The sequence below is a fragment of the Mus pahari genome, chromosome 21 (assembly GCF_900095145.1).
Source record: "Mus pahari chromosome 21, PAHARI_EIJ_v1.1, whole genome shotgun sequence".
NCBI lineage: Eukaryota > Metazoa > Chordata > Mammalia > Rodentia > Muridae > Mus > Mus pahari.
In genome coordinates this window covers 42458262-42467683 of record NC_034610.1, presented here as the reverse complement: position 1 = coordinate 42467683, position 9422 = coordinate 42458262, and positions in this window count along the sequence as shown.

The following is a 9422-nucleotide window of genomic DNA, read 5'->3' as shown; positions in this document are numbered from 1 at the left end:
CTCAGAGTCTTACATCAGTTCTACTGGACACTCCCCTACTCCACCCAAACCCCCACCACCTTTGGGTCTCACAGTGTTGCTAAGATGAGCCTCAAACTCAGAACAGTCTTCTAACATCAACCCCCCCAAGTGCTGGGACTATAGCCACGTGCTGCCATGCTCCTGACTGTGAGACCCTGACCCTAACCCTAGTCCGCTGGGTTCGCCACAGTCAGCACCACATGTTAATGACCCTGATTTTTCAGCAATGTTCTTAGGAGGCAGTGACTCTAGAACTTCTCTGTACTGACATGGAGACATTTAATCCTCACAACCTTACAATGTTGACAGACAGGTTTCTTTTGACAAACAATCAAAATGAGGCCTTGACAGATTCCGTAATATTCCCAAAGACTTATGGTTAGTAAATTGCTGAATCTGGATCTAGATTTTTAACTCAAGCCTAACTCTAGGGCCCACATTACCTAATGATATAGTATACTAATTATGAAACTAAGAGATCTGAATGAAAAGAAAGAATGGTATATGAATAGGATAGATATTCAACTTGCATTAAACTCTCTGAACTAGTAGTAAATATACAAAGATAGAAAACACAGAGAGGAGAAGTTGAAATGAAGGACATGACTACAACTGAGGGGGGTACACAAAACGTTTGCTTTGAGGTGAAATGTTGGAATAATGTAAGGGATTTCAAAGGGTAATTTAATGACACAATATTTTTTTCTTGTTGTTAAGTTCAGACTCTAGCCCCTCATAGAATGTAATTACACTCAGTTATTGTCTTAGTTATGGCTTCTATTGCTGCGATGAAACACTGTAGCCAAAAGCAAGTTGGGAAGAAAGGGTTTATTCAGCTTACACTTCCACACTGCTGTTCCTCACTAAAGGAAGTCAGGACAGGAACTCAAGCAGGGTAGGGCCATGGAGGCAGGAGCTGATGCAGAGGTCAGGGAGAAGTGCTGCTTTCTGTATTGCTCTATGTAGCATGCTCAGCCTGTTTTCTTACAGAACCCAGGACCACCCAGGTTTGGGATCATGTATTGACCTAAACCTCACTGAGGGACTTGGGTAGTGGTTCCATGTGTTAAACATTCCTGTACAAGCATGAGGAGGTGAGTTGAGATTTCTAGCGCCTGGGAGGCAGAGCTGGGAATCTCCAGGAGGGAGTTTGTTTGTAACCCAAGGCGTGGGAGAGTGCAGGCGGATTCCTGATGCTCACTGGGTAGCTAGCCTAGCTGACTTGATTAGCTCTAGATTCAGTGAGAGAACCTCTCCCAAACAATAAGGTGAGCAGTGAGCTAAGAAGGGCTCTAATGTCACCCTATGACTTCCACATTCACACAGTGCACGCCTGACCACATACACATGTGCACTTACACACTTGAATACCACAGACCCAGCTTGTAAGCTAGGCACAGTGACTGTTACAGTTCCACCATTGGCTTACAAACCCGTTTGATCTAAAGGGTTAAATTGTCTGACCCCTATGCAAAGTGTTTCCATTTTCAAGAAAAGTATATAAATATGACATATAATAACAATGACATATTGTGTCACTCTGTCATAGTTTGATAATTCCTATTTCATCATATCTGGTGGGTTTATCTGTGATCAAATCTTTGCTGTTAATACATCACTGGGGCACTAACATACCCATATAACACTTATATATATATGTGTGTGTGTGTGTTGCATATATTCTAACTGGTCCATTAGTCATCTGTTTCACTTCCTTTCTTGGGCTCTTATTTGCCAAAATACAACAATATTAAATGTAAGTCAAATGCTAACCTACAATGGCAAGTAAGTTTTCAGATGGAAGGATCCACAAATGACTAATCATAGCAGTGAAGACATGTCAAAAGCCATCATAGGCTACAAACTCTTTTGTCAGATGGGTAGCCAAGCCATGAATACAAAGGAAAGTTCTTAAAAAAACAAAACAAAACAAAACAAAACAAAAGTGCTAAGCAAGTGAACAGAGGAAGGATGATTTTAAAAAAAAAAAAATGGAATGACTATATTGCTAGTTTAAAAGAAAGTTTTGATGGATAGAAGCTGAAACCAGCCAGGACATTTCCCTTGACATAAAGCTTGAGGCAAATAAATCTTCGTTCATTTTGATTCTCAAGGGTTTTTTTACTTTTAGGGTGGTTAAAGCTTTTGGTGATGGAGGTAGTGGGAAAGTTTGTGAAGAAAATTTTAGTTGAAACAAAATAAATAAAGTAATTATTGATGAGATGATCGTAATAAATCATGTGGATGTGTCTAGTTGTGGCATATCACTATGGAGATTTAAGGTCTCTAACTTTAACTTAAAAGGTTAACGCTCTAAGCTTCATAGTGAGTTTAAATTGTTGAAGCTAAAGCAAGGTCCCACGTGCTTCCCATTCAAGACTTCAGAAGGCTGGGAGAGACTAGGAGACTATAAATGTCCACCGTCGGGTTCGTGGGGCTTAAGGACAGAAGTGTCTCCACAACATGAAAGGGCTGTGTAGAAGCTCCAGTAAATTCTCGAGAAGACAGAGCTGAGGTCATAAAGGAAGATGCTCTCTATTAGACAACAGATTTTCTTACCAGGACAGAGAAGTCATCTGAGACTTTCACACCACAGAGCAAGGAACGGCTAGTGTCCACACATGAAGACCAGGCAGATTCTGCTGAGAGGGGCAGATTTAGCTGGCGACTTTAAGGTGACGCCAAAGTTACTTATCATCCCGGGAATCAGAGGACCCTAAAGAATTCTACTAAAACTCCCTTGCCATGCTCTGTAAGTTAAACAACAAAGCTACAATAACAGCGCATACCTGTGATAATGAATATTCTAAACATGGCGTAATGAATGTGTGTGTGTCCACTGCTGAAACACACAACTCTGAAGAACACTCCTTTCAAGACATTAGTGCTTATTGACAATGTACTTGGACACTGGCTCAGATAGAAGTCGAAAATTACATCAGCATTATTTTCATACCTACAGAGACATAAAATACGTCCTAGGTCAAGAGGTAGCCTTTAGTCTTATTTCCCACTTATTTACTTATGTGCACATGCAGAGGTCAGAGGGCAGCTTGCTAAGATTCAGCTCTTTCACCACGTGGGTTCTGTGACTCTAACTCAGCTTGTCAGCCTTAGTGGCTAGCTCCTTTGTTTGCTGAGCTATCTCCCTGACACCAAACCTTTTTTTTTTTTTTTTTTTTTAAAGAAATGCATTTCATATAGAGATCTCTGCTGTAGATAGTGACTTTCAGATCAAACTGGGCAGAGGAATTGGAAAAACACCTGAAAAGGATTCATGATTCTATATCATTAAAATCATTGGTGATACTCAGAGAGGGGCCAGAATAGTAACACTGACAGATTTGGAAAACACTAATTACCATCCTTCTCTGTGAATTTGAAAGGTTCAAGAGGTCAGTTGCAGATGTGGTGAAAAGCAGCAAAAGGCCTTGAATTAGACTTGGCGCTTGGAGGGCGTTGCTACACTCTCTTTTAGCCATGAGAAGACAACTTGCATTTTATGGTGAGCAAGAGAAGTAGATTCTTGAGACAGAACCTGTTTCATTGTCGAAAAAAACCAATTATTTAAAATATAAAAATGTAGGTGATAAGGTAGCAGTGGAATTCAAGAATGTTGACCATAATTTTGAAAATTCTACGGTTGCTAAAATGCTTTTAAACAACTCATGCTTAAGGGATGATGTTAAAGATTAGCAAAACAGGGGTCAACCAAAGAGGCAAATTTTATGGTTTTCTTATTATAAGAAAGTCATCATTTCTGTGACTTGCCTTGCCATTATATTCACTTAAATGCAGTCTCCTAGAACTGTCCCTTCAATTTGTCCTAGAGATGCCTACAAACCACCCACATAGAGCTAAGTTGATGCCATCACACCCTCAGGTCCTGGGGGGATACTGTGACTCACGCCACTGGGGCTGATGCCAATCTCAGCTTCTCTTCATGGATGCTCGTGCCTCTGTGAAACTTAGGGGAATAAGCCACAAAAACAATGCTATTTTTTGTATTATTATTCTTTTGAGTTAAAAGTACTTGTGAAAGAAGAAAGGCATTCCAATCTCTCCTTTTCTTTCTGGAACATCATGAGAGATTAAAAGTTTATCTGATGAGGCTGAAGGGATTACTCAGTGGATCAGAGCACTGGCTGTTCTTCCAGAGGAACTGGGTTCAGTTCCCAGTACCCACATGGAGACTCACAACCACTTTTAACTCCAGTTCTATGGATCCAAACACCCTTTTTTGGCTTCCAAAGACATTGGGCATACAAGAGGTGCACAGAGATGCCCACAAGCAAAACACCTATACGAATAAAAAAAAATCTTATCTTAACAACAACAAAACTTTACTGAGAGATGTTCTTTCTGTAGCAGCAGGGGGAAAATTCCTCCAAAGGGAATCAGAGCCCAGAGAATGCTACAGACAAACCTTTTAAAATAGTTCTGGCTTTTCTTCAGTTTTCCTGGGCAGCTCGGTCATTTATCCCCAACTACTCTTCTTTACTCAACCTTGCAGGAAAATGTCTAGAGTCTATCGGCATTTTGTGCCTTTATTTATTTATTTATTTATTTATTTATTTATTTATTTATTTATTTTGGTTTTTCGAGACAGGGCTTCTCTGTATAGCCCTGGCTGTCCTGGAACTCACTTTGCAGACCAGGCTGTCCTCAAACTCAGAAATCTGCCTGCCTCAGCCTCCCGAGTGCTGCAATTAAAGGTGTGCGCCACTATGCCCGGCATGTGCCTTTATTTCTTTAGAAAGAATCTTAAATTATTTTAATTTTGTATGCTTCTCTTCTATTAATTTATTGTAAGCTGATTTCATCCTCTGACTCAGTTGGTAACCTAAGAGGATAGGGGCAAAACATTATTGAAGGACTTCAAGAGTTCCTGCGTGGTTAATACTGTATGGCTCCTTAAAAGACAGGAGCTGGGGTGTGATGGTAGACACAGGGCCAGGACCGTGGGAGCCCAGCCCTTCTCATGTTCTGTATCTCTCGTGGGCAATCAAATAGACAAAATGGTAAAACAACCTCTTCATTGGCTCATCGTTATCTGGAGCTGTGGAATCAGCCTCATGTGTCATCCTCCAGTGCCTCTGAGGGTGGGAGGCATAGCCTTCCTCTAATAGAGAGTTCTGCCAGAATTAGAAGTCTGGGTGCCCAAGAATAATGGGAATATCTTAACCAGGACCAAGGATGTAGCTCAACACTAGAGTGCTTGCAGATCATGCACAAGGCCTGATTGGTTGCCAGAACAACTACAACAACAATAACAACAACAACAGAAAAAGAAATAAATACATAAACAAACAAAATAGTTTAATCAGGAAATATAACAACATAATATGGGTTCCACTGAGTTATAGCCGCTGCCTCTGGTCATTTGGAGTGTCTCCTGAAAGAAGGCCAGCAGGCTGGCAGAGTTAATTATTACTTCGGACTAACTGACTTTGTTAATCACCAGGAGGTATAGATTCTCTTACAAAAGACCAATTAAAAAACCCTGGGCACAACCCTGTGACTGTGGGGCTGCAGTTGTTTTCACAGACTTTCCTTTTTAAATTGTATGTTAGAGAGCATGGACTCTGGTTGCTTTGGAGCCAGGAGCTTCTCAGTGTGGGGCAGAGATAACCACAGCAAAGCCAGAAGTGGTTGAGGCCCCATTGCCATAATGCTGGGATCTCTCCACACCCGGATGTGATGTCACCTAAAGATCCAACAAATGGTTTCTGAACACCCTGGCAGCTTCCAACCTCGGGTGTCTTTCTGCCTCTTTCCCTGGGAGCAATGTACTGAGCAGGGTTGAAATTGAGGGACGGCCAGGTTTCATCAATTTGTTTTTCTATTTTTGGCAATACCGGGTATTGAACCCAAGGCCTGGCAAACCCTAGATAAGTGCTCTACCAATAAGCTATATCTCTAACTCTAACCCTGTTGTTGTTGTTGGTGGTGGTGGTAATAATAATAATGATAACAATAATAATGTTGAGACAGGATCTTGTTAAGTTACCCAAACTGGCTCTGCACTCACTCTGTAGCCTGAGTAGGTTTAATTAGACTACTCTTATATAGGTCTTCTTCTAAGTGGCAAGAGTTACAGGCCTGTTCTATCAGGCCAGTCTGTTTTGCTTTTATGTCTGTATTAACAGTTCTAAAGTTTGTATAATTCAAAAAATTCAAAATCCTTTAAATCTTTGTGTTTTTTTTTAAAGATTTATTTATTTGTTATATGTAAGTACACTGTAGCTGTCTTCAGACACATAAGAAGAGGGCATCTGATCTCATTACAAATGGTTGTGAGCCACCATGTGGTTGCCAGGTTTTGAACTCAGGACCTCCAGAAGAGCAGTCGGTGCTCTTGAACCGCTGAGCCATCTCTCCAGCCCCTAAATCTTTATTCTATATTTATTTTACAAAGGTGTTTGTGAAGAGGTTAAACAATCAAATCTGGAATCAAACCTGCCTGCTTTTAAATGACATCTTCATTATTTACTTTGAAAGCCACAATGTCCCTACCTCTAAAATGATAACAATAATGTATCTATGGAGTGTGTCCTAGGAAACATGCCTGACACAAAGTATAGTGAAGAATACTGTGGTGGTAGATGTTACTGGTGCCTTACTGCTTACCATTGAGTCCTTTGCAGTCATATCTGTAAGCATGGGTTATGGATTGGGGAGGTGTGATAGAGCTTTTGGTATTTATTCCTCTAAAGAAAAGAAAGTCTTAATATTTATTCTCATGCTGAAAATAATAGGTCACTATTATATACCTTGTAAGCATTTGTATAATTCAAAAGAAAATGATTTCCATCAGTTAATGCCTATGACTAACTATCCACTTGGCACTGAATATAAGCCACATGAACATTCTTTGGGATTACCGTCAGTCAGTGATGCCAACATTGTTTCAAGAGAAACTCTTTTAGAAGTTTAGACACAGGCTTTGTCTACCTACCCTGCCTGCCAGCCCTACCTCGTGCTCTGATGGCTCACTGACACCCGGGTGGAGAGGAAAGATTGTGCTTCTGTTACCAAAATAAACACAGGCCCCAGCGGCGCCTCTCTGGATAGCCTGCTGCCAGACTATAGAATCATCTGCCTTGGTGAGAAGATAGAGGCTCCCTTCACACACTCCCATCTCTCCTTTCTCAAAAGTAGCCCTAGAATTAGACAGCGTTAGAATTGAAAACTTGTTCTAAGTACAAAAGACTAGGAGTGAAATAGTGTAAGCAGCCAGATACATTTAAGCTACAGTGCTCAGCACTATACCAGCTGAGCCAAACAGATAGCAGAGTTGGAAGCAGGCTCTCTTCCATGGCTGTTGTCAAAAACACAGGCTTGAAGGCAAGCTTGGAGGAAGAGGACACCACTGTGTAAAAGTGAGAGAGACACTCCTCCAGAGAGGCCCAGGGCCACCACCAGAGCCCTGAGGTAACTCCCAGCCAGTTGTCCTGCGTGCTTTCTATTAATGTGTTCACCTCAAACATACTGCGGTAGCACTGGACATGGAGGTGCATCCACCTGTTCTGTCTTTCTTCTTCTTCTTCTTCTTCTTCTTCTTCTTCTTCTTCTTCTTCTTCTTCTTCTTCTTCTTCTTCTTCTTCTTCTTCTTCTTCTTCTTTATCATCTCTCAAGCCTAGACAGGTGATTTGCCATTGAGCTATAACCCCTAGTCCTTTGATGATGATGATGATGATGATGATGATGATGATGATGATGGTGATGATGATGGTGATGATGATGATGGTGATGATGATGGTGATGATGATGGTGATGGTGATGGATTGATTTCAAGACAGCATCTTATCTGGTTGGCTGTACCCACTCTGCAACCCAGGCATGCTTTGAACATGCAACCCTCCTGTTTCAGTCTTCCAGGTAGCTGGGATTAAATGCCTAGACCACAGAGCCCAGCCCCCTTCCTCTTCTCCTTTCTTCGTTTCAATGGCATGTTCCCCTGGATCCCTGCATCCTGTACAAAGGACAAAGGGTAAGGTATGACTCTGCCCCTATTTCCATTTGTGATGAGTTTGAATTTAGAAATGTGGAATGAAAGAGGTTAGTTCACTCTCACATTGAATCCTCATGCCAATGTCTTTGGGTTCACAGCGAGAATCTGGGAAGAGACAAGAAGAGAATATAAGTGGAGAAGAAAGCTTGACAAACTTCATAAAGCGATCCCAGTAACTTCTAACCCTAGGGAGATCTCTATTTAAAGTCAGGATGCTTTCACTATCTGGCTGCCCTGGTGGGTACAAGGCACCCAGACTCCAGGCACAGATATTTTGGGGGGATGGCAGCAGTGGCCCAGAGGAACGGTAACCTTCCCTTAAGCTTTACAAAAGTATCATTCCAGAATAAGGCCAGGAGTCGTCTGTCCTGTGCGCTGTGAGAGAGAGAAGAGGGAAGAGAGGAGAGAGGAGGGAGGTAGGGAGGGGGGAGAGAGTGAGAGAGAGAGAAAGAGAGAGACAGAGACAGACAGACAGAGAGACAGAGAGACAGAGAGACAGAGACAGACAGACAGACAGAGACAGAGAGATGAGAGATATTGATTGATTTGTTCTTGTTTAGGATCTACCAAGACTTTGTTTTATAATACTGACATCTCTTACCTTGCTGTATTTTAACTTCCGATGCCTAGATATCTTCAAAGGTGGTTATTAGTCCAATGATATAGCAAATACCAGCACTTCTCAAATGGGCCAGCTTTGTTTGAATCATTTGTGTGTGCGTGAAATTAGATGGAAGTTTGGTTTTGTTGTTTACATTTTGTGGGTTTTGTTCTATTCTGTTTTGCTTTTCTTGAGCAATTTCTCGGACATTAAAATGTTGCTTGACTTTAGAGACTCTGCAGGGTAGCCTACGGAAACACAGAATTTTACAGAAAAATTTCAATGTAAGACTATCATCCCCCAGAATAGAGAGAAGAAATCCCTGAGTTAGATCTGCAGAAACGGCTTGGAAAGCCTCACTCACCAACTTGCTTTCAGCAATTAAGTTCAGAATTTCTATTTTAAATAAGTGTCCCTTCTTAAAAGCAACTGAGTCAAAAGTAGTTACTAATAGTTGGTTAATTATCACGAGTCTTTGTACTGGAAAAACGAGCTGGGAAACCATTATACAACCATCTTTTAGAATTATGCAATGACTCATTGTTGCTGAGACTTGCATTTAAATCAACAAGATTCCATTTCTTTACAAGAGAATTAACTTCAAATGTTCTCTCTCTCTCTCTCTCTCTCTCTCTCTCTCTCTCTCTCTCTCTCTCTCTCTGGTTTTTCTAGACAAGGTTTCTCTGTGTAGTCCTCTCCTCTTTTTGGGGGAGTATAATGACTCTCAGCTTTCTATGATATAAAACAGATAAAATGTGCAACTCGGTGTCTGTCATGTCACAACCA